Here is a 27,589-nt window from a genome sequence, read left to right as displayed (position 1 = left end):
GGAGGGAGGACCTTGTCCAGGAGGACTGTGTCCTGGAAGGGAAGAGCATGTCCTGGGGGGAGGACCCTGTCCAGGGGGAGAGGAACATGTCAGGAGGAAGGACCTTGTCCAGGTGGGAGAAGCATGTCCTGGGTGGGGAGGAACGTGTGGGCGGGGAGGAGTGTGTCCAGGGGGGACGATCACGTCCTGGGGGGAGGACCATGTCCAGGGGGGAGGAGCACACCCTGGGAAGGAGAACCGTATCCCAGGGAGGAGGACCATGTGTGCTCCGGGGCCCCGGGCCGCTGTGGGCACCTGCTGCACGGATGGGCTCTTCCCACCTGCAGACGTCGGCCTGGCTCGGAGGGCAAAGCTGATTCCTAAAGCGGAGGCAGCAGGAAATGCTGACGGCCCCGGGACACCGGCCTGACGGCGGGCCTCCCGCTCTGAGGAAGGCGGGCTCGGGCTGCTGCCCCACGCGAGAGGCCTGCGGGGTGCCCGGCCTGCCGCGGTGCCTGCTCCTGGGACGCCCACCCTTCTCACAGCTGTTGCTTCTCCTCGTTCCCTCACCAAGCGGCCAGAGGCAGAACCTGAGCCCATCGCAGCAAACGGGCGATGCAGGGGAGTGGCCATCGTGGCTCCGAGGACAGGTGGTGGCGGGCGCTTCATCCCCGTGAGGCATCTTCTCCGGGGAGCGTTCCCGGCCGCGGCACCCACCCCCGCGCTTCCTCCACCTCCCCGTCCCCGCCTCGCACGGCCACCAAGTCCTCATGTTACACCGGTGTGCTGCGAACGGTTCACTGTTCATGAATTATATCTTGATTAAAAAAGTAAGAACAGGGGCCCCGGGGGGCTCAGTGGTCGAGTGTCTGCCTTCGGCCCAGGGTGTGATCCTGGAGACCCGGGATGGAGTCCCCCGTCGGGCTCCCTGCATGGAGCCTGCTTCTCCCTCTGCCTGGGTCTCTGCCCCTCTCTCTCTGTGTGTCCCCCATGAATACAATTTTTAAAAATTATTTTAAAAATGTAAAAATAAAAAAGTTCTGAGGCCCAGTTGGCCTCCACCTCCCCCTGCGCGTCGGCCCTGAGCTGGCTGGGGGCTGGCTGGGGGCTGGCTGGGGGCTGGTGAGCGGAGGGGCCGCGGGGCCGTGGCCTGTGCCGGGGGAGGCGGAGATGCGGTCCAGGCTGCCGTGTCGGGGTCCCGGGGCCCTTTCCCTGCAGGGGCGGCACGTCGGCACCCACCCGGAGGCCCAGCATCGTGCCCCGCAGGCAAGGCCCTGGGGGTGGTGGGCCGGGAGGAGCCGGCGCCACGGCTGGGGGCGAGCCCGGTGGCTGCAGGGCGCAGCCCTCTGTCCGGTGTGTGTCGGGAGCGACCGCTGGCCAACAGCCTCCTGTCGCTGCACCAGGCTGCACGTGGGGACGCGCGGGGCCCTGTGCCCGACAGCCGTGCGCCTGTCCCTACTGCGGACGTGGCGACTCTCGCCGTCCTGATCCCACCACCCGGCCCCCGTGGGGTAGGTGAGCGTGTCTAGGGTGCGCACAAGCCTCGTGAGGGCTGAGCTAGCTTTTTAAAGTTTTCAGCAAAATAGCTGGGCTGCATGCTCCTCCGCCCGAGGACGAGGAGCCCCAGGTCCACGCGAGGCAGGGGACGCGCCCGCGCTGGCTGAGCTGCACGCAGAGCCCGGCCGAGGGCGGCGTGAGCCTGGGTCTGCGGCCCCGGGGTGCTCAGTGCCCGCCCGAGGCTGACGGGGGTCGGGCCTCCCCACGCCCGCGCCTCTCGGCCCCAGAGATAAGGAACCACAGAAACAGAAACACGGCCTCAAAGGCCTGTCTAAACGCCGCCCCGCGCCCTCCGGGGGCGCCCAACACTGGGCGGCCGCGGCCAGCGCCCCTCCTGCGGCCCACGGCCTGGCCTGGCTGGCGGCCCGCACCCAGCTTCACGGCCTCCCCCCTCCCCGCCCCGCCCCCCGCTCCTGCGGGTCCGGCACCTTTTAACCTTTCAGGACGCAATTAGGCAATTCCTTCCCAAGGGCCAGGCTGGGCTCTAGGCCCCTGTTTCCCGCCGCCCCCGGCCGGGAAGTGGCACTGCCTTAGGGGAATTCATCGCTCAGAATGTGTGCTTTGTTGTCTTTTTTTTTTTTTTTAGAAAAATATACAAACATTTTCTTCTTTAAAACAATAATCCTCCAGGCTTCTTCTAATTTCACAATCCCGGCCCCGCCAGCAGTACGTTTGGTTGGAAGTCATTCATTCCTGGTCATCAAGGGTGAGGCCTGGGGGAGGGCGTGGGAGGGCGCGGCTGCCTCTGGTCTGGGTGCGGGGGCGCCCCGGGAGCCCCCAGGAGCGGCATCCGCCTTGCTGCCTCCTCTCCGCGGGCACTGCCCTTGCAGACGTCCGGGCAGCGGCGTGGGACCCGGCGACCCCGCGCTCCTCGGAGGGCACTTGCTGCCCACGGCGGCCCCGTCAGACGGGCCGACACCCCCACCCGGCCACGGGGCGCCGTCTCTGCATCGGGGGTGTCCTGAGGTGGGTGGTGAGTCACCTGAGCTCTCCCCGCAGCGGGGGACACGCTCGGTCACTGCCCCACCCAGCGGGCCCGTCACTGCCGAGTCATGGGCTGGCCTCGCTGCACAGTGAGGATTATGTGGGTGATGTCACGGAACATTCTGGAGTTCTGTGGTGTATTATTGCAGTTTCCTTCTCATCCAACAGCTGCGTACCACCCCCCGCCCCCGCTTCTCCCCACGTTTGGGCCCAGATGGCCCAGAGGAGAGGGAGCCCTGCCTGCTGCAGGCCTCAGGCTCAGGGTGCAGAGTCCTGCAGACACTGAGGAGCCAGCGGCAGGACGTGGTCACCTCGCCGTCCTGGGAGAAGCATTAAGACCTGGGTGACGTCCTGGCCGGAGCCTGAGGGGACAGGCCACCTTCTTCTTAAGAGTGTATTGTTTCCCCCTGTGCTTCATTTTATTTATTCATTTTTTAATGATTTTATTTACCTCTTTGAGAGAAGGAGTGAGTGAGAGAGAGAGCGAGAGAGCAGGGGGAGAGGCCGAGGGAGAAGCAGGCTCCCCCATTGAGCAGGGAGCCCGACGTAGGACTCGCCCCCAGGACCCCGGGATCATGACCTGAACCGAACAGACGCTGCACCGACTGAGCCTCCAGGGCACCTCGCCCTCATCTCTCATCCCACCTCCTGCAAAGCTCAGTGTTGCAGGAACTTCTGCACTTGAGCAGGCAAGAGGCTCGCTGGGGGCCTGTGCCTCCCATCCGGGGGCTGCAGGTGACTTGGGAGCAGAGGTGGGCTGCCCTGACCACGTGAGGGCCCCTCCCGGGGCCAGGGCGGGCAGGCTCACGGACCACTGAGACATGAGGGAGAGACGACGGTAACACAAAGCAAACACACAGAACCCTTCCCCTTTCCTCAGACTCACGCCCGCTCCTCAGTGTTTAGAGTGTGCTAACTGGGAACACGTGGCTAGGAAGTGGACTGCAAGGGCCCGCGGCAAGGGTGAGCATCCTGGTGGACATCTTTGTTTCCTGACGATCAGAAGTTACAGAAAAGCAGGACAAGCAGACACTTGTAATTCCCTCCCCCCGCCCTCCACCTTCCTCCATCTTCCTCTGATAAGAGCCAGCTGGACACTTGGGAGATGCTCTCCGCCAGCCGTGAGTCCTCAGGCAGGCGAAAGAACCATCAGCTAAAGGGGAAGGGTAGGAGCAGTTGGCAGTTCTGAAGGAGGAGGTGGGGACCAGGAGGAGAAGGTGGGGACCAAGAGGAGGAGGTGGGGACCAGGAGGATGAGGTGGGGACCAGGAGGAGGAGGTGGGGACCAGGAGGAGGAGGTGGGGACCAGGAGGAGGAGGTGGGGACCAGGAGGACGAGGTGGGGACCAAGAGGAGGAGGTGGGGACCAGGAGGAGGAGGTGGGGACCAGGAGGACGAGGTGGGGACCAGGAGGAGGAGGTGGGGACCAGGAGGACGAGGTGGGGACCAGGAGGAGGAGGTGGGGACCAGGAGGAGGAGGTGGGGACCAGGAGGACGAGGTGGGGACCAAGAGGAGGAGGTGGGGACCAAGAGGAGGAGGTGGGGACCAGGAGGAGGAGGTGGGGACCAGGAGGACGAGGTGGGGACCAGGAGGATGAGGTGGGGACCAGGAGGAGGAGGTGGGGACCAGGAGGAGAAGGTGGGGACCAAGAGGAGGAGGTGGGGACCAGGAGGATGAGGTGGGGACCAGGAGGAGGAGGTGGGGACCAGGAGGAGGAGGTGGGGACCAGGAGGACGAGGTGGGGACCAGGAGGAGGAGGTGGGGACCAGGAGGACGAGGTGGGGACCAGGAGGACGAGGTGGGGACCAAGAGGAGGAGGTGGGGACCAAGAGGAGGAGGTGGGGACCAGGAGGAGGAGGTGGGGACCAGGAGGACGAGGTGGGGACCAGGAGGATGAGGTGGGGACCAGGAGGATGAGGTGGGGACCAGGAGGATGAGGTGGGGACCAGGAGGACGAGGCCCGAGAACAGGGGAGGCTCTGCAGGAGACAGGGGGTAACAGGGGAGCGAAGGAACAGGAGCAGTTGGGGAAGCGAAGGCAGGGACGGGAGGGTATGGATTTCGGCCTCTGAGTTCCTGGCAGGGGCTGTGCCATTTTTTCCCACCATATAAAATGTGTTCTAATAAGTGAAACGCCAGCGGCTACTTTATTTTTTTATTTTATTTTTTTGCCAGCAGCTACTTTAAATCAACTATTTTTGAAACCATCCTTTTTGGTAGTACACGCAGCGGCCCTCAAATCAAATAAAAGCATGTCATGTTTTTCTACAGGAAAACCTTTCTGATTGCCGCGTTCCCCCAGCACTTTATGTATTTGCACGTGGAAAAGACATTTATTTTCCTCAAATGTTTTATATTAGGAATTAAATTAAAAAGTGTGTTACTTTGGGATCCCTGGGTGGCTCAGTGGGTGAGTGCCGCCTTCAGCCCAGGGGTCCTGGGATCGAGTTCCGCGTCGGGCTCCCCTGCATGGGGCCTGCTTCCCCCTCTGCCTCGATCTCTGCCTCTCTCTCCCTCTCTCTCTCTCTCTCTGTGTCTCATGAATAAATAAATAAAAATCTTAAGGTACCAACTGCCACAGTGGGACGCTGGGCAATCTAGTGGGTTGGCTGTTAGCCACTGTTAGAACTCGACAGCAGTTCTAATTTTCATAATCTGCATATTGGATTTATTTTTGCTTTTCTTTTTTCAGTGTGATATCTCAAACATCTTTCTTTTAAAAGTTAAAAATGTTGTTAAAGTGATATGTACACATCATTTCTTTTTTAAATATGGAAACCGTTCTGTAGGAACACTGTGGGTTTCTCTGGGCCCCTCGTCTCTGCATCTCCGGTTCTGCCCCTGTCCCCGCCCAGGAACCATCTGAAAGCTGTGTGCGGTTTATAGGTTTTATACAACACACGCTGATTTCCACTCACTGAGATGAAGAGCTAACGCCCTCGCGCTAATATGATCCCCTGCCCATATTCTCACTATAGTTACATTATGATCTTTAATAAGTAACAAGTTGAAACGATTTTTCTTTTCTTTGCTGCTGAGCCAAGTAGTGTACTATCACCACATGCCTCGTAGTTCTTTAGTTTTTCAGTTTTCCCTCAATGTCTCTTACTGGCATGAAGGCTTCTGCAGGTGTCCAGGGTCCGCCGAGGCCTGGCAGCATCTCCTCGGGGTGGCAGCCACGCACCTGCTGGCCGGGACCCTCCCCGGGGCCGAGCGCTGGGCTGCGGCCTTGGTGGCCTGGCGGGCATGTGGCCTCCTGGGTCCATGCTCGTCCCCTCCCGGGATTGTTCTCCGTGTCTCTCCTTCCCATGCGCCAGGCTGAGCGGGGCTGGGGCTGGGATCCTGCTTCCAGCGGCTGGGACTCGTCGCCCCGAGGAAGCAGGGGTGTCCCGTCCAGAGCAGCTGCTCAGGAATTGGCTGTATTTTTAGGCTCAATAAGGGGCTCAGGCCTGGCTTGGGCATCGCCTGCGGCCGCGGGTTTCCCATTGTTCCTGCGCAGCAGGTCGTGAGTCGGGCCCAGCGAGAACGATCCCCCCAAGTGAAGTGCCCGGGGCTGGGGGTGCCCCTGGGCGTCCTCACTTCCCCTCCTCCCAGAGGCTCCTCGCTCGGGAAGGTGAATCGCCCTGGTTTCATCGTACGGTTTCTCAACCTGCGTCTTGGTTCACGACATCATTCAGCAAAACTACGAAACAGCCCCATAAATTTCAGGAGAATGTTTAAAAAGGAGCTTGTTCCAGAACAAGACGCAGGTGAGAGTAGCGGTTACGCGGGTGTGTCCGCCCGGATCACCCGGGTGGGAGCCTCTGGGAGAAACCTCGGGTTCAGGGGGAGCTCTGGGGGCGAGGAGTGGGGACCCGGACACCAGGCCCTCCTGCGGGGATGCTCCCCCCACCACGAGGGCGGAGGCTGGAGGTCGGAAGCCGACCTCAGGAGGAGGCGGGGCACCGTCCCCCAGGGTTACCGTGTGGCACCCAGCTCGGCCAGGACAGCGGCCGCCCCCCTCCTCCCCCCGCGGGAGCCCCGGGACACCGGTCCTGCACCGGGAGTACCAGAGGACAGGCCCCAGCACTGCTCTCTGGGTGGTCATGCGGCCCTGGACGCCGTGCCGGGGGCTCGCTGGCGCCGAGCTCCCTGCCCAGGCCAACGCCAGCCCACGCTCGCGGGGGACGCACCTGTGCACAGTGTCCCCAGGCCCCGAGGAGCACCTGGCCTCCCCGGGGATCCCGTTGGCATCAGGCCGGGCGGCGCCCGAGGTTCCCGGGCCCGACAGGCCTCACATGGCTGGCGCTTGGAGAAGCCAGGTGGCTGACGACACAGAAACTGGGGAGAACAACAGTCGCTGCACGCGGAGAGCACAGCCCACCCGGTAACAGAGGACTCTGGGCTCTGAGGACATGTCCAGGGCTCCGCACGGCCCGAGATAAAACCCCGGGGGTCAGACGAGGTCCTCGCCGCGGGGAAACCAGGTGAGATAAGGCCCACGGCGAGTGAGCCTGCAAACCCACCAGCGTGCGGCGGCGCCCTACAGGGAAGGCTTTAGTGGGGAGAGAATCCTGAATTTTCTTTGTTTTAAAGTAAGCTCTACGCCCAACGTGGACTTGAACTCACGACTCTGAGACCGAGAGTCGCTAGTGCCCTGACTGAGCCCACCGGGCGCCCGTGTAGGGTGACCAGAGGGAGGAGGGTCGGCTCGCACCTGGCACTGCAGGGTTCGGGCCACAAAGCGGCCGCCGTGGATCCCCAGGGGGAAGAGGCCCCGCCCTCACATCCTGACCCCTCGGCTGGCGCAGGACCAGAGGTGCCGCCCTCCTCAGGGCCCCGTCCCCAGCCCCGTCCCCTGTGCAGCCACGGCCAGGTTCCTGTCCAGCCCTCAGGCTGGTGACCCCCGTCCCTCTGACCCGGCCAGGCCAGGGCAGGGGTGGCAGCGCCGCGACAGGAGGGACGGAGGGCGCGCGACAGGCGGGATGAGGCCCCGTGTCGGGATGAGGCCCCCGTGTCGGGGCTCAGCGCCCTGGAGCCCGGGGCTGGCCGGCGAGGGCCTCCCTCTGTGGGTTCCCGGGAACACCGCTCTCCACACTTGCTCGTTCGCGTGCTTTCTGCGGTGCCTCGTGCCCCCCTGCAGTTGTGACGGGGCCGTGGCCTGAGACGGGGCGCAGCCCTCCCGGGAGCCGGGGTGCAGGGCCCTGATCTGGAGAATCAAGAAAACAAAGGGCGGGGGACGCGGCGTTTATGGTCATGAGGACGACAGTACTACGTGGCCCCAGTGCTGGTGCAGGACCGTGGCGCGGGGGGGCGAGAAGCCGCGGGTTGTTCACGCCGCCGTCTGGGTTGGGTGGGAAGCCAGCGTCCACTTACCCCGGGGGCACACTCGGCGCTTTGGGGGAGCCCCAGGGTGACCTCGAGGCCCTCAGGGCAGGCGCCGCCCCCCCCAAGTCCCGGCCTCGGGTGGTTCCCCCAGGGGCGCAGGCTCGGCCACCTCCACCGGCCGCTCGGCAGCCCTGGGGCTCGCTCCCCTCACTTCAGGGCCACGGTCGCTGCCGCCCCAGTGTCCTGGTGGCCTGACCTCTGGGCAGCCGGGCCGGGTACCCCTGGAGCGCCCCCGCCCCCTCCGGACACCCCTGCCCACCTGCTGGCAGCGACCTTGCTGTGCCTTCCTCCAGCAGCGCCTCCCGGTGTGGCCGGGCCCCCAACACTGGCCGCACCGCTGGCTCCGAGTGTGCTCCCCCAACTCACCCGAGGGCCTCCACGTGAGCTGAGTCCGCCCCGGCGGAGCGTCGGAGTCCCCGCGGGTGTGCCCCTGCGCTGGTCATGGGCCCGCAGCCGTGACGGGCTCCCCCGGGTTGGAGCCGCATGTGTCGCCCTCACGTGCCAAGCGGTTCGCGGGGAATGCACCCACCGGGCTGGGGCCGGGGGCTCAGGCTTGGCCTCGGGCATCGGGGCAGGCTGGCTGGAGGCCCTGTGGCACCTCCGGGGACACTGCACACGCCTGCCAGCCTTGGGTCCGTGAGCGCTGGGCCCAGAGTTCCCGCCGCACCTGCTGGGTTAAGGGTTCCCGCCGGCGCCCTCGTTTCTGTCTCCTGAGCAGGTCGCTGTGAGCGAGCGCGGGTCCCGGGCCCCCGGGGGCACGAGATGGGCTCCCAGAGTCTCCGGTACCAGGCCCCCCAGCCAGGAGGTCGGAGGTGGGGGGAGCCTGTTATAACCTGCCCCGCGTGGCTTTCCTAGGTGTTGGCCTGGCGCAGGGTGGGGGCCGCGGAGGGGGGGGCACGGGGTGCAGCCCAGACTCTCCAGCCGCCGCTCCCCAGGCGGGCGGCCAGTGCTTCCCAGCGGGCACGCCGGCCACCTGCCAGCCAGGCTGCTCGCCCCCACTTGGGGCACACTCACCCCCAGCCAGCCGCACTGCGCCCTGCAAGCGGGAAGCGTGTTCGGGGGCGGCTGTGGAGGCCGGGGGGAGGGGGGCCTCAGAGAGGCCGTGCAGGGACGAGGGAACTGATCGCAGGTGCTTCAGGCTTGTCTGGACCCAGGAGGCCTCACGACACAGGACCAGGTCTTCCGACTGGACCCCAGGAGTTTCCACGACAGCCCCTGATGGGCGAGGCGGAGACACGGGGTGGGGCAGGGAGGTACAGGACAGGGATGGGGGGGGGGAAGAGGGAGGGGGAGGGGGAGGGGTGGGCAGGGAAGGGGGGATGGGGTGCGACAGGTGCGGAAGGACAGGGAGGGCAGGACAGGGCAGGGACAGGGGTAGGGGAGGGATGGGGAGGGGTGGGGTGGGGCAGGACAGGGCAGGTATGGGGTGGGATGGGACAGGGATGGGCCGGATGGGGCGGGGTGAGTGGACGCCCAGGACTCAGGGTCTGCAGAGGATATGCCCCCCCGCCTCTCCCCTCCCTCGGGCTCCTCCGCAGAACACCCCTGAGGACACCACCGCGTGTGACCCCCTGGCCCCACGTGTCACATGAGCCCCAAATGCGGTAACAGAATTCTGGAGCCCAGAGGGTCGGGACCACAGGGCCCTTCTGCACGGAGAACGTGCCTGGCCCAGCTCCGTGGCTGGTCACCGGGGAGGGGCTGGTCGCCTGGGGCCCGCTGGCTACAGCCCCGTGAGCCCCGAGCCCCGAGCCCCGAGCAGGGATAGGCTGTGTCCTGGGGCTGCCGTCTGAGCCGCCCGGCCCTGCGGGTGCGCTGCGCTCCAGAGAGGAGGCCCGATGTGGGGACACGGGCTCCTGACAGTGACGCGTGCGGGTCACAGCCGGGGGGAGGGGCTGAGCCAGGGGCCCTGAGCTCAGCAGGCCTCCCCCCCACCTCCCCCCGGCCCCCCCGACCCCTCCCATGGAGGGAGCCTGAGCAGAGGCCCGAGGGGCCTCCGTGTGCCGCCCGAGGTGTCTGAGGGGCCCTGGGGACTGCGGCGCTCAGGCCCCACAGGGCATCTGGGCGTGTGGCGATGGCCTGTGCCCCACGCGTGGTCAGACCGCTGTTGGCAGAGGGGCCCGTCCCACTGGGCCTGGCCGGTGCACCTCCCCTCGGGGTCGCTGTCCTCCGGGGCTGGGCCCAGCTCTGTGCTCCTCCGGGGCCACCCGGGACTTGGATCTCGGGGTCCCCAGCCTGCCTGCGCCCCCCTCCCCCGCCCCTGCAGCCCTGGGGCCTCCCCTCCCTGCTGGGGCCTGGCTCTGCAGCCCCGGCAGGTGCACCGGCACCTGTTCCCACGCACCTGTTCCCAGGAGCCGTCGGGCGGCAGCCGCGGTGAGCGCTCCCGGTCGGGTGGTCGGGGTCGCTGCTCCATCCAAGTGTCGAAGCCGAGTGGCCCCCCCGGCCCCCGCGCTGCTCCGGCCCCAGCTCAGCCGAGGGGCCAGCTCTCCGCAGGGGCCGAGTCAGGAAAATAAAATGTCATTTCTCATGTTTATTGGAAATGGAAATATCTTTATTGAGCTCATGGAAAAATGGATACCCCACAACTTAGGTTATCTGCTCATCTGAATAGAGCAACGAGGAGGAAATTTGTCCTTGAATTTAAGCCTCTAATATGTAATTATCTGGGCAATGGTTTTTTAAAATATCTCTTTGAAGTGACATATGACCATTGGAAAGAACTCGATCTCACGCTAGGAAAAAAAAATGACTCAAATATGACACGTCCTTGCAGAATCTTTAGTGTACGTGGAAAATACAAATTAAATATTTACTAAGTGACATTGTTTATGGACTTTATAATAGGCTCACGTTTTGCTTTTCTGACTGTAGGGATACGTGTGTAAAACACCGAAGCTCCTCTGAGAGAAATAAAATTAGGACAAAGATGCCGTGACGCCCGAGCCCTCCCCAACACTCACCACGGACGCCTTCCCTCCAGACTTCCCTCCGCCGAACACGCGCGCGCGCGTTATTTTACAGAAATGGCAAAAGGGTCAACGTGAAAGTCCTTTCCGAGGCCCTGTGGCGATCCCATATTCGTAATTTTGAATTTTCTCAACAAGGAGGCTCCCGGATTATCTGAGGTTCGTGTGCTCCAGAATCAGCAGCCGCTCTTCCCGGGGGCGAGGAAATTACGTCTAGATTTTTTTTTTTTTTTTTTTGAATTGCCTAGATTGTCTCATCCAACGCAGCCTGGAATAGGCCCGGCTTTGCCTCCCCCGCCCCCGCGTGTTGGTTTAGGGTCCACGCTGGAGCCCCCGGGGCGCTGGGAAGGTGGAGGGTGCACCCCACCCTGACGGCCCTGCTGAGGGCCCGGCCACCTTGACGGGGCGCAGAGCAGCCCCGGGCACCCTCGAGAGCCAGCCGGGGCAGACGGCCTGGAGAGACGGGCCAAAGCATCACCCGGCGGGTAGTGAGTGTAGACCCTCCTCCCTCGGGCATCCGTGGGTACGGGACGGACGGAGAGAACACAGGGGAGCTCGGGTCCTGGCTCGAGGGCAGGGGGGCGGCCCTAATGCCCACTTGGGGGGGACCTCGCACTTTCTTTTCCTTGTTTCTGGGTGTCCTGTGCCCTGGCCCCAAGCTGCCCTATGGGGCTGCCGTGGCTGCGGGAGGAGGAATGGGGGCGGGACCTCCCCGTGTGGCCCAAGGGCTGAGGGCTCAGGGCCTGCCAGGGCGGGTGCGTGTGGGGAGCTGTGGCCGGCACCGGGCCGACCCTGGAGACACCCACGAAGTCAGGCTGGACGCAGCAGCTGGGATCCCGGCGGAGCTCGCGTCCAGTCTCAGTAGATCCCGAGAGCGCTCGGCCCGTGAACAACCAGAAGACTCACGGGAAGCACGGCCAGTGGCCTGACACCCGACGGGGAGCCTGGAACTGGCAGGGGGAGGCTCCCAGGTCGCTGTTCGCGGAATTCCCCGGGCGGTGAGCACTTTGGAGTGGAAACGTCCTGCGTCTCAGCCAAGAGAGGATGTCAGGAAGAGCCTGGAGGACGTGGAGAACGGAGAGCTCGTCGGCCAACACAGAACAGGACGGAGCCCTTCCCTGCATGGGGCGGCGGTGGTGGCGGTCGGTCCCCGTCCCCGAGGGCCCCGGAGGAGGCGACCGTCGTGCTCAGTCAGCATCGGGCAGCTGCGGCGCGCCCACGCCTGTCCTGCCTCCGGGAAGTGCCCACGTCCTCCCCGAGGGCTCACTTGACCAGGTCACGCTCATGCCCTGTCATCTTCCTCTCTTAAGTCAACTGATTGGACCTTCATTTTATCTCAGAATCGCCTCCCAGCTGCACCCAGATTGAGGTTGGCCTGAAGTGTGGGAACCGGGCGTGCGTCCGGGCTCAGGAACTGGGCACGGGAGGGTCAGCACACATACGGACCGAAACCTCCCCAGATTAGCCACGAGACACAAATCTGCACACTCAAGAGGACGACTGAGCTCCAAACAAGATAAACCCAGGGAAACCCACACCAAGACTGAGCCCCGGAGGGAAACGCAAGGACTGACCATGGACGAAGGGGGTCGGGACCCCGGGGCCTGGAGGGGTGCTGGGCGCCCAGGAGCGCACCACATCCCCCTCTCCATGCAGGTCTGTGCAACACGTTTTACCAAACAGACACAGGAGCATCCCCCGGGGCCCTCGCCGTGTGCAGGACGGCTCACGCACCGGGTCGGGGTGGCCGCACACGTGCACGCGCTGCTGCAAACGTCCGTTCTGAGTGGACGGTGGACAGTCCCGCATGTGAGTCCCTGAGCAGCCCCTGCTCGCTCTGCTCAAACGACAGTGACCACACGGCAGCTGAACTAAGCGGGAGCCGCGAGAGGGGCGGCTAAGCCGCCCGAAGGCAGGAACGTGGCAACGGAGGATGAGGAACCGAGAGAAGCAGTGGAAAACCGCGGCAGACCCGTAGGTCTAAATCCAGGCGTATCAGGAATCACATTAAATCAGGGCGCACCACGCGGCCAAGCGCAGGCTGAGGGCGAGCTCCCTGCAGAGAGCTGCTGGCATGGCCACGGTCGGACCCTTGGACGGCGCAGGCTGCAGGGCGGCACCGGGTCACACGGCCCCGAGCGTGTCCCCGACGTCAGGGTCACGGTAGGTGGCGCGGAAGTGGACGGGAGCGAAAAGACTGGCACACAGATCTGCATGCAGAGGCCTCAGCTCTCCAGGTCCAGCAGCTGCGGGGGGACAGAGACTCTGCAGCCCCCGCCAACCGGGCCTCACCGGCCTCGACTGAGCGCCACCGAGCGACCGAGCACGTGCCCTGGTCCCACAGGGGCCTCATCCTGGGTCACGACCAGCACGAGGGGGCGCCGGGGGCACCTTCAGGTCCCCGGTTTCACTCGGCTCAGGTCGTGACCCCAGGGTCTGCGCTGAGCGTGCAGTCACTCGGGTCTGTCTCGTCCTGTCCCGCCCCCCAACGCTCGCTCACTCGCTCTCAAATAATCAAATAAATCTCTAAAAAACCCAAAACGCTGTAAGACATTGAACAGAGTTGAAGTCACACGTGTTCTGACCATAAGGGAGCTGAACTAGAGGTCAAGACGGAGAGAGAACGCGAGGATCCCCAAGTACTTCGAAACCAAACAGAACACTTGTAAATAATCCTTGGCTCAGAGAGGAAATCTCAAGAGAAATTAGAAAATATTTAGAAATCTGTATGAAAAGGAATGTATGACATCTCGGACTGCACGCGTTGCAGCCGACGCTCAGGGGAGGAGGTGCATGTACGTTCAACGCTCATGAAAGGAAAAAGGGACGCAAGACGATAATCTAGGCCTTACGTGTAACAAATCGGGGGGAAAAAGAGTGAAATCACCCCAAGGCATTAATATAGGAACAGATACGAGACTGAAAACAGGGAAACCGTTGAGAAAAACCAACGACCCTGAAAGCTAGTCCTTTGAAATGGTTCCTTGATCGGAGAAGCTCTTGCAATATTGGCCGAAGGACGAGAGCGAAGACAAGGAGAGAAGACGCAGCCGGCGTCGGGGCACCCCGGGGCGCGCGGAGCCGCAGACTCGAGGGGGCGACGCCGGGAGCTCCGCCAGCTGCAGACGCAGGGCTGACGTGTCACCGGCAAATTCCGCCAAAATGGGACCGAGACGAGAACGTCGATTCTACAGATTACGTCCCAGAAAAATAGAAGAGGAAGGAAAGTCCCTGAGCCTCCTGTGCGAGGGCCGCCCTAGCGGGGCAGGAAGGCGAGCAAGGCAGGAGCGTCGGAAACTACCGCCAGCGCCCCCAGGAACGCGGGCAGGTCGGGGGGTGACCGGCCCCGAGAGCCCCTGCCAGCCCAGGTGGGCACGGTCGTGGGCCCCGCGGCACAGGACGCTCCGCCCCGTGGTGAGAATCAGCAGCAGCGGCCAGCAGGCGACAGACCCGCGTACTTAGGGGTTTGTCCACGCGGACTCAGCGCTTGGAGGGAGGCCAACCGGCGGCCCCTGGGGAGTCCAGGGCAGCCCCCCCGACGGCTGGAGCCAAACGCCGGCAGCACCACGTGCAGGTGAGGGTGCGGCCACGGGGCCACCAGGACTCACGCACCTGCCACCGCGTCTCCCAGAGTCTGACACGCCCTTTGCACGTGGCCGCGTGGACGAGGGAGCAGGAAAGCGTGCTTCACCGCCAACCTGCGCCTGGGGGCCTACAGCACTTGTCCTCACCCCGAAAGGCGGGGGACAGCTCAGATGTTCTGCGAAGGGCGGCTGGGCCTCGACACCGGGGTGCAGGCCGCTGGGCGCCAGGGGACCGCGCAGGGAGGGCCAGGCCTCTGCTGAAAGAAGGGCTGCAGGCGCGAAGGTGAGACGCAGGGTCCCCCTTGCACAACACCCGACAGTCAGAGCTGCAGGGCAGGCTGCGGTGGGGCGGGGGTGGCTGGGGGGCTGCCCTGGGTGTGACGGGTCTACCCTCCTCCCGAAGCCCGGAGGGGTCAGGCTGGTACCGGAAAGGGCAGCAAACTGGGCCGCAGGGGCGCCGAGGGATGGACGGGGCGGACGGGGCGGTGTGGGACCCGGGGCAGCCCCTGCCCCTCACCCCTGCTGACACCACACGGGCGTGCGGGGAAAGTGTGGGGAAGCCTGGCGGTCAGGGGAGGTCGTCGGCTTCCGCGGAGAGCAGGGGCTTCAGCCGCCGGCCCCCACACCCCCTCCTCCCCAACCCCGTCACCCCATCCCCCCGCCACCCTGCTGTCATCCCTGTCACCCCACCCCCTCCGTCACCTCCCCCCCAGCCCTTCCTGCAACTCCCGCCACCCCCACCATCACTCCCCATCACCCCTCCCCACCCCACCACCCCCCCCCCGCCGACCCCACCATCACCTCCATCACGCCCTCCCCCGTCACCCCCATCGCCCCTTCCCCAACCACCCCTCCCCCCCAACCCCACTGTCACCCCCCATCACCCCTCCCGCAGCCACCCTGCTGTCACCCCCGGCACGACCACCCCCTCCCGCCCCCCCAAGAGCCCTTCCTGCCCCCCCCCAAGGAGCGGGTGCCCACCTTCGCCATCACTTGTGGACGTCAGTGTCTCCCCTTCCTTGCAGGGGCTCCCCGTGCACCAGGCTCTGTGACCCTTTCTGCGCGGCCTCAGGTCCAGGCCGGGCTGGGGGCGTCGGGGGGAGGGGCACCCGCACCAGGTGTCAGGGCGTGGCCGACCCAGACCCCCGCGGGCCTCCAGTCTGTGCAGCCGGGACCCCAGCCACCCGCAGGCCCTCGCAGGTGCCACCAGACACGCGGTGGTTCTCCCGGGAAGGCCGCGCCGCCGTCCCGCTGGTGCGCTCCCGACTCCCGCCCGGCGACACAGCGTCACGGTGCTCGGCCCCCTCCACGGGCGCGGCAGGCAACCGGAGGTGCTTCGGCATCGCTCACGGGCGTCCCCCGCAGAGGCACCTGGCAGGCCTGGGTTTTCAGGTGGGATCTTACCAACATTGTGCTGTCATCGGACTTGCCTCGTGCATTAATGCTGCACCACAGAGCTCACCTTCGCTCCCCTGTAGGTGGACGGAGATGGCGTCCGGCGTGTCCCTGAGGGACCGTTGGCTCGTGGAAACCATGTACTTCTAAGGTGTTGAGCCCGGGGCCGGGTCCTTGATTGGAGTTCATCCTCCTTAAACCCTAGAGCCGTGTCTGCGCAGCGGAAGCTCTGCTCCCGCACATCCTGTCCCTGCAGGACTCGGCTCTGGTCCCGGGTGCAGATGCTGCGGCCACCCACAGAGGCCCCCGGGGCGCAGGCTGAAGACGGAAGGACGCTCGAGTCACCGTGATGGTCCAAAGGTGACCAGGAGGGACACCGGCTGCTCCGAAGATGCCGACAGGCCCCGAGGCCGCCTCTGGGGGGTGGTGCCCTGTGCCCCCCGGGGCCCTAGGGAGCCTGCCGGGGTAGGGGTTTCCCAAAGTCAAGATAAGCGCTGGCAGGCCGAGGCGTTCTGAGCCGGGCACAAGGCCAGGCTCTATGTGAATCGTGTCCGCACGTCTGTCCCAGGAGCCGTGAGAATTGGGCGCAGATCCCTGACCCTGATTCCAGTAAGAGCCTGCGGTCCCGGCCATCTGACGGTTCCCCAGGTCGCCCGGGCCCGAGGGGCAAGGCCTCTGCCGGCACCCGGCCACCACTTTGCCTGTTGCGGAGCGTTAGCTCTGGAAACTTCTAGAAGATCTCTCACAACTAGGTGTGGCCCCTGGACCCCTGGACCCACCCCTGCCGTCCCCTGGGTGCTCGTGGGACATGCAGAGTCTCAGGCCCACCCCAGGTTCCCTGAATCACAGTCTGCAGTTTGACAAGAACCCACGCGCCCCGGTCAAGCCTGGGAAGTGCTGCCCTCGTCCGACCCCGGCCCTGACCCCGGCCCTGACCCCGGCCCTGACCCCGGCCCCGGCGCCTGCAGGGCTTCCAGCCACACCGACTTTCTCCCAAACAGCCCAAACATGGCTTAGAGGGGTCCTAAGAGGACATTTAAAATTATGGTTTGGGGTTGACGCTCAAGGATTTGAGAAATATTTGTTTCAGTCGAGAACGTCGAGTGGGACGGCTCCCGCCTGCATAGGTACAGCCTGCGAGCAAAACCGCCACTGCAGGCCGAGGACGCGGAGCCGCACCGGTGTCCTGACTGGTCCTAGCGCTTGGGCATTTGGATAAAATCGACCCGAAATTCCAGTTTTCCTTGGGCGAAGCCGACGGTGCACCCAGGTGGCGCAGGCGGTACAGGGAGGGGCGGCTCATCCCGGGTGACCCCTGGGCTCCCGCCGCCGCTGCCCCGGGGGCCCGTCGTCCTCGCCCTGCAGTGAGTGCCACCTTGATCCCCGCGTGGCCCGAAGGCGGAGGTTCCCCAGGCGGCCGCCGTGACCTGAGCCCCGCAGGCCTGGCTCCAGCAGGGCCTCGAGCTGTGGCGTGAGGCTGGGCCTGACCCCGTCCACCTCCCCTCTGACCCCCGTGACCGTGGGGGCCCCGGAGGCGGAAGCAGTCTCAGCGCTCGCTGTGGGTGTGGGATCAGGTCCTAAAACGCTGCTGAGCCCCTGGGGTGGCCTCGCCCAGCTGCTGCCCGGACAGAGGGAGCGAGGCAGCGACACCGGTGGGTGCAGGCCAGGACGCCAGGCGGGGGTGGGGCAGGGACCAGCAGGTGCACAGGCTTCAGGGCGTCCTGGTCCCCATGGGGCGCTCGATCCCCGCGGCCCCCCAGGTCCCCCTGCGTCGGCGCTGACCGGGGCCTGGCTCACGGCACCGTCCCCGGGCTGTGGCCCCCGGAGGGCTCCCCCCCTGCTTGGTTTGAAGGCGCCCCCCCCTTCATTAAGGACCAGCTCTGGGACCCCGTTTCCTTTCCCTCGAGGGGCTTCGCTTCGGATCGTGGCCGCAGTCAGTAACGGCTCCGGTCTGTGACTTTCTCCTCCTTCACGCTAATCCTCATGGTTAACGTCTCTTGTTTCGGGAATTAAACCTGAAGATGTTTATTAAAGAAGCTAATGGTGTAATTTCGTAAAACCAATACTTAAAATTCAGTCACGGATTTGGAAATATAAACACATCTGCAACAACCCGACACTCTTCCCCCAAGCGTTCAAGCAGCCATCAGCAGCTGAGGCACCGGTTTGACGTCCAGGGAGGACGGGGCAGCGGGCCGGGCATCCCGAGGGGCAGCAGCGAGTCTCCGAGGGCAGGTGTCCTAACAGTGGAGCTAGAGAAGCACAGTAGTCTCCCCCGGGCCGAGCCCACGGCTGTCCTCCTCCTCTTTAAGGACCAGCATCCAGGCTACCAGCAAATCAGTTGGCAGGTTATAAAAATATTATAAAAATATCCATCATAAGGGGCCCTTAGAGGGTTGGGACAGGAAGCCTCACGTCATAACCTAACAATTTAAAAGAAACACATTAAAATTTAGGTCAATAAACAGAGCTTCAAAAAAGAAGACAAACCCAGAAAGCCCCATGTTGCTCGGAAATGCCTCCCCCCCCGCCGCCCCCCCACTGCAGGAGGCCCATTGAGGGGGGCGGCTCCCGGCCCCACCTGGCCTGGGGGAGGCTCCTGCTCGGCCCTACGTGCCTCTGGGGCCCAGGAGAGCTCCTTGGGCCTTCCCACCTGAGGAGCAGGAGCACAGAACCCCGTCCTCAGTGGGAAAAGTGGGAAAAGCCCGTAGTTCGCGTGCTGAGCCGTGGGGGGCCGGGGTCACCGCGTGGAGGGAGGGACATGCAAAGGGTGAGGCTGACCCCCGAGAGGCAGGAGCAAGGACGCCCTCAGAGGCCCAAGGGTTGGCTGAGGCTGAGGCTGAGGCTCCCGCAAGGGGTCCTGCCCGTCCTCATCGTCATCAGGACGAGGAAACGTCCCCATCGGGAGAGGGAAACACTAGTGGGACCGTCGGCCTGGGGTGGCTTGGAGGAGCGAACGTGCTGACACGGGGGTCCCGGCCCGGCTGCAGCTCCCTCCTCCCGTGCAGCCCCCCCCCCGATCCCTGGGACCAATCTACCTCCAGGTGTTCCTCCATACCTCGCCGCCCAGGCGTCCCTGCCCTGTACACCTGCAACCCGGGACGTCTGAGGGAGTTCGGACGGGCGGGCTCTGCGCTGCTTGCCCCCGTGGCGGGAATTCCCGGGCAGGACATGGGCCCCGCAGACGAGGTCGCTGGCTGCAAACCCGCTTTCCGAACCTCTGCAGAGCAGCTGCTTCCCACCCGTATTGCAGTCCGTGGGGTGGGAGCAGGCGAGGGGAGACGTCCCCCCGTGCCATGCGCGGCTGCACGTCCTCCGGCAGCACGAGGGAGGGACGAGAAGCTTTTGTTCTGTTATCAAACCTGATCTGAATTTTTGTTGGCTTCTTGGAAGGCAGTAACCGCGCTGCCTGGGGCCTGATTGGGGCGTTTGTGTAGACATGAGGGCCCCGGCAGGACAGCTGGCTCCTGCCTCCGGGTCGAACCACAGAACCACCACGGAAGGAGGACAGATGCGTGGGCTTGAGGGGCACCAAGGCCGTGGGGAGCCAGCGGGAGCCAGATGCTGGGTGTCGGCGCCCGTCCTCCGGCTCCTCCCCAAGGGGCTCGTCTCCTGGCCTCAGATTCGGCAGCGACAGCACGTGGCCGTGTGGGCTGTTGCTCATGTTCCCGCTTCCTCGTCCACACTCCAGGCCCGGGACGCGGCTGCCCCACACGGCTGCCCCCGGGCCCTGAGGCTTCTCGCAGCCGCAGAAGCCAGCCCGTCCCCGAGGAAGCTCTGGGCAGCCGAGGCGCTCAGCTCGGGGCCGAGGACAGAGAGGTACGATATTTGACAGGTGCGGAAAACGCATTTTCTACTGTTCCACGGTATTTGACGCCGACTTAGAACTTCAACACCTATTTACAAACTAGAACAAACTCTCAAAAAGCTAAATAAAAAGTTTCTTAACATCAAAGGTCTACGCTCTGAATCTACCGTCAACTTCATCCTGATGAATAAAACACTGCTTTTAAGGTGGGACAGGAGGCCTAAGGATCCACACGACGCTGACATGGCACAGAACGTCCCTACTGATGTCACGTGGGAAGAGACACAGAACCAGGAACTAGAAGCCATTAGGTGCGGGCGCCCCGAGCATTTAAATAGAAAAAGCATCAGACTCAACAGATGAGTGAATTAGAATTAGGAAGAGAATTCAGCAAGTTCGCCAAATTTAAGACACTTACAAAATTTGCTGTGTTTATCTACCCCAGTAACCTAGTGGAAAATGTAAGGGAAACAAGACGCACTCACAGTGGCAGCAAAATCTCCCAAGTGCATCAAGAATTAGTGCAAGAAGGACACTACTGGGGAAACCAGAGCTCTGTAGGAGGGACGGGGAGGAGCGCCGGGTGTGCAGGAGGGACGGGGAGGAGCACTGGGTGTGCAGGAGAGACGGGGAGGAGCGCCGGATGTGCAGGAGGGACAGGGAGGAGCACTGGGTGTGCAGGAGGGACGGGGAGGAGCACTGGGTGTGCAGGAGGGACGGGGAGGAGCGCCGGGTGTGCAGGAGGGACGGGGAGGAGCGCCGGGTGTGCAGGAGGGACAGGGAGGAGCGCTGGGTGTGCAGGAGGGACGGGGAGGAGCGCTGGGTGCTGGGGTCTGAGCAGGGCCGGGTGGGGAGGGCGGTGCTGAGCATCTGCCGACGTGCTCCTGGGCGGGAGAACCAAGCAGGGCAGGACGCAGGCCTTCTCGTTGTCCCCCCGCGGGGTGGTCCCGGGGGCTACTTGGTGCAGAGCAGCCGCCGCTGCAGGATGGAGGGAGCAGAGCTTCCCCAGCCCCCCCCCGCCCCCTCAGGGTCAGCCCCACCCCGGGTCCGACCGGGCTGGAATGGACCGCCGTCTACACCTGGGTAGCTCGCGCACTCCTGGGCTCGGGTACATGTAGGGCGACACGGCCCCACCCGAAGATCGTGCAGTAGCTTCACCGCCATGTGGACGGTTTTCGATTCGGTCAGGTCAAGACCATGGAGAGATTCCCGCGGGGCAGGGAGAGGCTGCCGGACTGTTGCGCTGGCTGCCCTGGTCCACACCGACAGCTGCCGAGCGCGTCCCCGGGTCCTGGCCCGAGGGCAGTGGCCGCTGAGCCTCTGGCCTTCACGGGGGCAGCCGCTGCGTGGCCTGAGCTTGCACGTCCCGTGGGCGCAGGTGCAGGTGCAGGTGCTCGGCATGCGGCTCCCTTCCTGGCGGGGGCGTCTGCGGTGGCCTCCGGCTCGCGGTGTAAGTGTGGCTTCCCCTTAGCGGCGTCCGGGGCTGAGCACCTGGGCTGAGGCCGCCCCCCGGCCCCGACGGTGCCTCGCTCCTGCGGGCGTCAGTCCAGGCCACGCGGGTCCCGTTCTCGGCTCTCTCTCCTGCCAATACCACCGGCTCCTCGCCACTGCCGCTTCCTGCGGAGTCTTGGAGTCGGGTGGCCCGTCCCCAGCTGTGCTCTCCATCACGGTCCCGCCGTTGGCGATTCCAAGTCTGTCTTTCCATATAAAGTTTAGAATAAGATCGTCGATACAAAAAAAAAAAAAAAAAAACCAACCCGGCTTTCGGGGCCTGGGGTCGTGATTGCCCTGAATGTAGAGACGGAGGCAAGTCGTTCTGACGTCGAGGGCGCACGTCCATAAACGCGGAACCCGTCTTGGTTTGTCTGGTTCCCGCGTGTTCCCTCATCGCGGCTCGAGCTGTCCTCACGGAGATCTTGGACGCGAGTTGTGAGGTCCATGCCTGAGTATTTCGGGGTTTCTTGGGGGAGATGCTCACGTAACAGGGGCTGAGTCTTCAGTTTCAAATTCTACTTAACTCCTCGCGGGCGCGCGGGACGGCGTGGAGCTTGGACACGACACGTGCCCTGGGACGCCGTGACTGCTTGTCCGTCCCGGGGCTTTCGCTGGTTCTGGGTCGGGCTCGCGGCCTTGGCATCGCGAGGGAGCCGCTCTGCCTCTTCCTTCCAGTCCGCGCACCTGCGCTTCCTTCCCTGTCCTACTGCGTCGGCAGCGGGGACTTCGGGCAGCAGGGAAGGAGCGGGAAGAGCAGGTCCGCGCTTTGTGGCCGGCCGCCCGCCCGCCGTGGGAAAGCGTCAGTTCCCACCCCCGAGTGTGGCGTTCGCCGGAGGTTTTGTTACAGATTCAGAAAATTCAGGGCGAGGACGTTCCCTTCTATTTGTGATTTATCGACAGTTTTTTTTTTCAACCCCAAGTGGGTGTCGGATTTTCTCTGCATCTGTTGATGCACTTGTGGGTCCGTGTGGTGGACCGTTAGCCCGTGGACGCGACAGGTCACACTCAGCGACTTTCGGGTGCCGGCCAGCCTCACACAGCCGGGCCCCGCGGGTGCTGCTGGGATTGCACATGTGGGCTCTATACGCTGGTCACCATCACAGAGGGAGAGGGCCTTGGGCGAGCCGGGGACCCCGAGGTCCTTGCCTGCGGCCTGATGAGGATTTTGCACGCCTGGAATAACGTAACGCACACTGCAGGCATTCTCAAACACCCGCTTGCACACGGACACTCGCTTATGAAAATCCCGCCGCGTGTTGGATACGCAGGTGGATGCCTGACGGGCGTGGTCCGTTCATCCTCCATCGTGGGCGACGGGGCCTGCTGTCCCCCTCCCGGCTCACGCGGGGGCCCCGGCCAGCGGTGTCCGTGTCCAGAGGCGGCCTGCAGCCCGCCCAGGTGCCTGCCCCTCCCCGGTGTCCGTGCGTCCTGCCCGGGGCCGCCGTGAGGCACCACAAAGGCTGGGGCGGGCGCCTTTCCTCCATGGTGTCACCTGGTCCCCGGGATGCTGCCCCGAAGCCCGAGCGGCTTCCTGAGCTGGTGCCCGCTTCCTGTCCGAGGGCGGCCTCCCGTATCCTCCCTGCAGACCGCGGGGCCCAGAGGACCGGGCTGGGGCGTTCACACCCATGTTTATGGGGCTGGGCTGAGGCCGAGGCAGGAAGGCGCACAAGGGATTGGAGCGGGCTTGGGCCGGGAGGGGAGGCCTGCGCCCCCCCAGACCCCCTGGGGAACCCCACCGTGTCTCTGTCAGGACTTTCTCACCCGTGACGCTGCATCTTCTCGGCAAACATGTACGGAGCATGTAGGTGATCTGAGTTTGCACCCCCTTCCGTGGCTGGTAGACAAGCGGACGGCTTCCCTGCTTTGCGGGCCCCCCCGACGCTGCAGCCCCGGCCCGATCCCTTCACGCGTACTTTCGTGAGCTTTCCCACGCGTGTGCCCCTCTCCTCGAGGAATTCCCGGCTGGCGCGGGGAGGAAAAACAACCAAGACAGGAGGAAAGACAACGTGTAATTAGGGGCTACACGGAGCGATCTGTGAAGGCGGAGCTGCAGGCAGGCAGGCCACGCGGAGCGGGTGAGAACTCACTCGGGGAGCCGACCGTGGGCATGGGGCTCTGCGGGGCTCTGGGGGCTCTGCGGGGCCCTGGGACGGTGCGGCCCACCCTGCAGCCCCGGGACGACAAGCGTTGGTTGTGGCAGGAGACAGATGCCCTGCAGGCCTTTGAGAGGCACGTGAGCAAGTGCACTGGAGAGTCAGGCCTGTGCCCAGGAGCCGCCGGGTGGCCTGGGTTCCCTAAGGGAGGCATCAGCGTCGGGGGGACGCCCGGCAGCGCCTGGCACCTCGGAGCTGCTCGCAGGCTGAACCCTGAACACGGCGGACTGGAGGGACCCGGGCACGGGGAGATGTGGGGCGCCAGGAGGCCCGGGTCCGCGGGAGGAGGACGCACAGCCCAGAAGGAGGCTGGACGGCGCCGCAGCCCCCCTCGCCTCCTCCTCCCTCTCGTGGGCCGCGCTTCTCACGGAAATGGATCAAGCTCGGGGCGCACGTCCGCCGCCATGAGCAGGATGGGACTCCCGGCGAAGCCCCCCTTCCTCCCTCCCATACCTGCAGGGCAGGCTCTTGTCCACTCAGCCTGCGGGGCCGCGCAGCTGCGGTGATCGCTGCCGGCCGGACGGCAGCCCTTGGGAGCGGAAGACCACCTGCCCCTGTCCCCGTCCTCCCAGAACGAGGTGCGGCCTGGAGATGCGTCCTGGGGGGGCTGCCGGCCGTGGGTGCACGTCGGGGGGCGGCCGCACCTGGGTGCCCTGCCCGGCGGCCGACCGCTGCCTCCTCTTCTGGGCAGCTCCGCGCTTGGGGCTGGCCCTGGGTCTGGCCACCGCCCTGCGGGGGTGAGGCGAGCGGCGGCCTGGACGTGTCCCCGGCCTCGGGCCACACTCCATCCTCGGGACAAACCAGAGCACAGTCTTTAAAGACGTTCGGTCTTGTTTTTACCTAGTTTTTTCAAAATTAATGCACTGAATACACTTCACTAGCATATGACGCATGGATAAGCAAAAGGTAAATGATGGAAATCAGTCCGAAACCCGTTCCCAGGTAATTACTGTTCTTTTGTTCTGTTTTCGATGCTTGTCTGCGCATCTTTCTCCTTCCAAAGTGGAAATCTGGTTTTCTCACTTCCGAGTGTACTTTGAGGCCACTTCCAGGCCACCAAACGCACACGTGTGGAGTCCGTGGTGCGGGCACGGCCGGACAGTGGACGCAGGTCGGGGCCTCGCTCCGACGCTGGGAACCCCGCCCTGCGAGCGCCCGCGGGAAGGCGGAAGCCCTGGCGGCCGGTCCTTGCAGGGACGCGCACAGAGGGAGGCTCTGCGAGGTCACACGTCCCCGAGGGGAGGCCCCGCGTGTGTGCAGGGGGCCGGGCTCCTCGCCTGTGACCCACATTGGAGCGTGTGGGCCCCTGAGGCCTGGCGGTCGACGTGGCCTGCGCAAGGGGCCCTGGCACACCCGGCCCTTGGCGCCCGAGTGCACCCAAGGGCACCGCATGTCCAGCCCGCACGAACGGAGGGCGACACCCGACTGCCGCAGACCCCGAGGCTTCCCGGCTGCCTGGGGCCCTGGGGTGCAAAGGCAGGAGCAGACGTAGGTCCCCACTGATGATCCCCAGGCCCCGGGAGGACCCTAACTCCGGCCGGGTCCCTAACGTCCCCCTCCCGGACAGGGCAGCTCAGGGGCGTGCGGGGGGCTCCCCGGTGCCCGGGTAGCCCTGGGTGCTGGGGCTGCACCCCCCCTCCCCGGGGAGAGCCCACGGCCGCGGGGCACATGCGTCAGCTCCAGGCGGCCCTGCCACCTGCACCCTTCCCGCGCCGGCCCCTGTCCTCCGGGTGCTGGGTCCTCCCCGGAGGCCCCTCCCGCGCCTGGTGGCTCTGCTGGGTGTGCTGCTCGCCCGACAGCGGCCTGGTCCTCCGGGTGCGGGGCGGGGTGCAGCGGGGGTGACAGCCCTTCCCGAGTTCCAGGGCGGGCGAGGCAGGCGGGGAGGCGGCCCGGGGACAGCGCACGCCCGAGCCCCGAGGACAGTGCATCAGGGCTTCGGGAGCCCCGCAGGAGCCCCGCTGGAGCCCCCCACCCGCGGCAGACGGGCTGCGTCCTCAGGGCCACGGAGCGGGCCTGCCCTCGGGGCTCCTTCTCCGCGGGCGCCTCGTGCGGTCCCTCCTGTCCCAGGACGGCACAGGGTCTGCTCCTGTGACCCCAGGCCCACTTGGCCGCATCCTCAAGCCCGGGCCTCGGCGTCCCGGGTGAGGCTGTGCCGCGCCCTCGTCCTGGTGGTGGCCGTGGGGGAGGCGAGGGGCCGGGGAGGCCACGGCCCGGAAGGGGTTAAGGCCGGTCCAGGGCCTGGGAAGAGGCGCCTTCCTCCCGCTCCAGCTCAGCGCTTTCCGTTCTAAATATGGACAAGGAGACAGTTATTTTTAGGAAGCAAATGGTAATGATTAGGGCTTTGAGATTCAAGTTGTCATTCAGTCATAAAAGCTGAATTCACAGGCGACAGAAAATAGTCTTTTCCTCCGGCTGATGATAGGGTTCCCTCAAGTGCGGTAATTGTTCATCTGCCGTGAATGCACAACAGCCGAGGCCTCGCTCCGGCCTGGACGGAGCCTCGTGGGGGGCGGGGTGCCGCCCCCCGGAACCCGCCCTCCCTGGGGCCCTGGGCGAGGCCACGGTGGGAGGCGAGCACCCTGGGCTCGCGGCTGGAATAGGAGGCTGCCCCTGCCCCCTGCCCCCTGCCCCCGGCCCCCCGGCCCCTGCCCCCTTGTCCCCTGCCCCAGCCCCCCTGCTCCTGCCCCGAGCCCTTGGCCCCCCTGCCCCCCTGTCCCCTGCCCCCTGCCCCGGGCCCCCCTGCCCCTGCTCCCCTGTCCCCTGCCCCGGGCCCCCCATCCCCTGCCCTGGGCACCCCCTGCCCCTGCCCCCCTGCCTCCTGCTCCCTGCCCCCCTGTGCCCTGCCCCCTGTCCCCTGGCCCCTGCCCTTGGCCCCTCTGTCCCTTGCACCCCTGCCTCCTGCCCCCTGCCCCAGGGCCCTCTGTCCCCTGTACCCCTGCCTCCTACCCTCTGCCCCCCCTGTCCCCTGCCCTCCCACCTCCTACCCCCTGCCTCCTGTCCCCTGGCCCTGCCCCGGGCCTGAGCAGACCCCTCTGCACTATGTGGACAGTCACAGGCTGCGTGCTCAGGGGGCCGAGGTCACCATAAGTCAGAGCCCAGGCCTCCTGGGGAAACACTGGAGGAGTCCCGTCCCCATCCCCGTCCCTGTCCCCGTCCCCGTCCCTGTCCCCATCCCCATCCCCGTCCCCATCCCCGTCCCCGTCCCCGTCCCCGTCCCCATCCCATCCCCATCCCCATCCCCATCCCCATCCCCGTCCCCGTCCCTGGAGCGGCTGGTCACCAGGAGGGCCTCGCTGAGGGCCACGGAGGGGAAAAGCAGTTGCTGTGAGGGGCAGACAGAGCCTGGCGGGGCAGGTGCCGGGCCCTCCTCCGGGCTCAGGGGTGGGGGCGCCCTCAGGCTGCCAGCGGGGGAGGCCGTGCCAGCCGGTCCACCTGGGCCTGCGACTCACACCAGGCCCCCCGCCCCTCTTATTCTGAATGGGGTCCAATTTGTGCTGTTGCCCCCCACACAGCCCCGGCCTCTACTGGTTTTCTCGTCAGCAGGGGGGCAGGAGCCCTACAAGCGACGTGCTGACAGCCCCGAGGGCCGCAGGGAGATTGATAGCTTCGGGAGTTTTTGCTTTAAGGAGGAGGGGTCACAGGTCAGCCCGGGGCGGCCGGCACTGGGCAGCACCGCAGGGAGCTGGGGTGCGGGGCAGGCGGGGACCTGGGGTGCGGGGGGCTGGGCCTCACCCCGAGCCACCCGACAGCCCACCTGGCGCGGACAAGGCTGGGCACTGGGGAAACGACTGCGGGCACAGCAGGCGCTTGGCCTTCAGGAGACGGTGTGTGACCTGGGGGACAGACGCAGGGACCGCCTGGGACACCAGCCCAGCTCCCTGGGGACGTCACTGCGGGAGGAGCCGGTTTCCCAGAGAAAGTGCAGGGGCCTCCTGGGAGGTGGGGCAGGAGCCCAGGCCGGGGGGCGGGGGGGGACCTGAGGACACAGCAAGGACACATGGACACGAGAGGACACCCCCACTCAGGGCCTCCCCCACGGGACCTGAGAGCCGTCCGTCCCCCAGGACCCCCGAGAGCCTCCCAGGACCCCCGAGAGCCCCCCAGGACCCCCAGAGCCTCTCCCTCCCCCAACCCCCAGACCCCCTCCCTCCCCCCCACCCCCAGAGCCCCTCCCTCCGTGCCCAGGAGCAGGGGTTGCCAGGATCCTGGCCCCGGGTAAGCTGAGTGCGGGGTCTGTGCCCCGCGGGGTGGCCCTCCCGGGCCGGAGCCTGCAGTTCTCTGGGAGCCAAGAGCTGCACCCATGG

The sequence above is a fragment of the Canis lupus genome, chromosome 12 (assembly GCF_003254725.2).
Source record: "Canis lupus dingo isolate Sandy chromosome 12, ASM325472v2, whole genome shotgun sequence".
Taxonomy (NCBI): Eukaryota; Metazoa; Chordata; class Mammalia; order Carnivora; family Canidae; genus Canis; species Canis lupus.
Note: the sequence above shows the minus strand (reverse complement) of the source record.